The sequence below is a fragment of the Pseudopipra pipra genome, chromosome 12 (genome assembly GCF_036250125.1).
Source record: "Pseudopipra pipra isolate bDixPip1 chromosome 12, bDixPip1.hap1, whole genome shotgun sequence".
In the NCBI taxonomy this organism is placed as follows: Eukaryota; Metazoa; Chordata; class Aves; order Passeriformes; family Pipridae; genus Pseudopipra; species Pseudopipra pipra.
The window spans coordinates 4,054,722-4,056,817 of NC_087560.1; positions in this window are offsets into that span (position 1 = coordinate 4,054,722).

Here is a 2,096-nt window from a genome sequence, read left to right on the forward strand (position 1 = left end):
GCTACCCTGGAAACATATCCTAAATAAAGCTGGAATAGGATAAATAAATGCATCCGGAGGCCAGTGGGTCAACCAGCACTGAGGAGAGCAGCCCTGCACCAGGAGGGATGGGGACCATGGCTGCATCAAAGAGCAGCCCTTGGGCTGTGAGGGAAGGAAAGAAATTAATTTTTCTTATTTTTTTCTCCTCCCCAAAGCCCCCCGAAGCCTCCAGCTCCTCATGGTGGGCACTTAGGAAAGGGCGAGGGCAGCTCCTTGCTGCAAACGGAGCTGAGGCACCCTGGCACTGGCTCCCCACAGCTAAAGCTGCCTTTGGGGGAAGAGCAAGGCTCCCTCCCCAGCAGCACTGGATTTGGTGCACAACCAGGCTGCCAGCCCTGCCCGGAGAGCGAAGGCACCGCTCTGTGCTGGCTCTGCCCCTCCACCACTGAGCCACATGTTGGCTGGGAAAGGGAAAAACAAATCCTCCCCTGCTGCCAGGGCCTGGCTGAGGAATGGGAAATGTGCTGGCCAGATGTGGGGCACGAGGCTGTGCTCAGGGCTCCAGCAAGGGGGGCAGCTGAAACCACCTGTGGCAGGAGCACTGGGGCTGCCATGCAGAGGGGATGTTCCTCTGGATAACACGTGAGGTTTCAGCCAGAGGCTGTGCTTTCCTCGTTGGAGGGTGGAAAAACAAGGATAATTTAAAAAGTTGTGGGGTTTTTCCTCTGTCCTCGCCTTGGTTTGTTTCGGATATTTTCCCACCAGCCTCCTGCCTATGGAGTCAGGAGCAGACCCTGAGCATCCCTGAGGTAGAGGATGCTCAGGTTGCTTGGAACCATTTCGTTGCTCAAGCCATACTTGCTGCCCTCATCCAAGCTGATGTTCCCCTGGCAAACACTGGCTCATTCCCCATGTCCCAGAGAGCAAAGCAGACCTGGGGTTGAGAGCCAGAAGCAAAGCCAGGGATGCCTGTTGGTGAGTTGGAGGTGGTTCTGGTGGGCTGGAGATGGTTCTAGTAGGCCAGAGAGGAGTGCACACATTCAGCCCACCAGTTACACATGAATTATGATGGAGACAGTAAAGATCAACCTCCACCCTGAAGGCCCAAGCCATTCACCCCTTTGTTCCTCCATTAGCCCATAAAAGGGCCAGGAGAGGGGAATGCTGAGGACAGAGAAAAGCCTCCCAGAGTCCTCAGCAGACCCCAAGATAAAGAGCAGGAAAGGAAATACTTGGCAAAATTGAATCTGTACAAATCAGCCAGCCTAACTAATATTTAACCCCCAGACAAAACAGAATTAGCTAATGAACTTACCAAGCCCCTGGTAATTACCCAGGAAAAGTTACTGAAAAAACAGCACATCCCAGGTTTATTTAATGTCTTTATTAATGATCTGAAAGCAAGAGTAAACAACAAATTAATTATGTTTGCAGATGACTGTAAGCTGGAAGGTGTTGTAATGCTGCCAAAGACGGCAAAGTCACACGGAGGGCCCTAAAGGGTTAGAAACAACCCAGCAGGAAAGAAGCCGCACGTAATCCATCAGCAAAAGATGGCACAGGGCGAGGGGAAAAGGACCTGAAATCCACACATCCAGCAGGAAGGAGGGGTGTGCTGCACAAGAGCCAAGGACGATGGGAGCACCTTTGGAGGGGGATGGAAAGATGGGATATGAGCAAGGAGATCTCTGAAACCCAGAAAGAAGCGGGGAGCCAGGCTGGGGAGATGCCGTGTCTCCAAAGGGTTGTGACCTTTTGCTGAACACGTGTGGAATCAGCTTTGCACCACAAGGAGAAGCTGGAAAGCTCTTTCTCCAGTGTTGTGCTAACACAGTTGGAGTGTTATGAACCCTGAAAGCCGAGGGTCATCCTGATTGCCAGCTGAGAGAGGTGCGAGGTTTGGAGAGCCACTTTGGGAAGGGATGGGTAAAGGTGGCTTTGGGATCGAGCCACTTATCTGGGTCTGTGTAGACAGCAGGAGCTAGCTTTCCTCCCAAAAAGTGCCTGGTGCCAGAAGTTTTCTGGACGCACTACTTCGCCCGGAGCAGGCGGTGCCTCCAGAGCCGCCCCTCGCACCCTACGTGGGGCTCCTTCCCCGCTCCTCCCACTCCTCG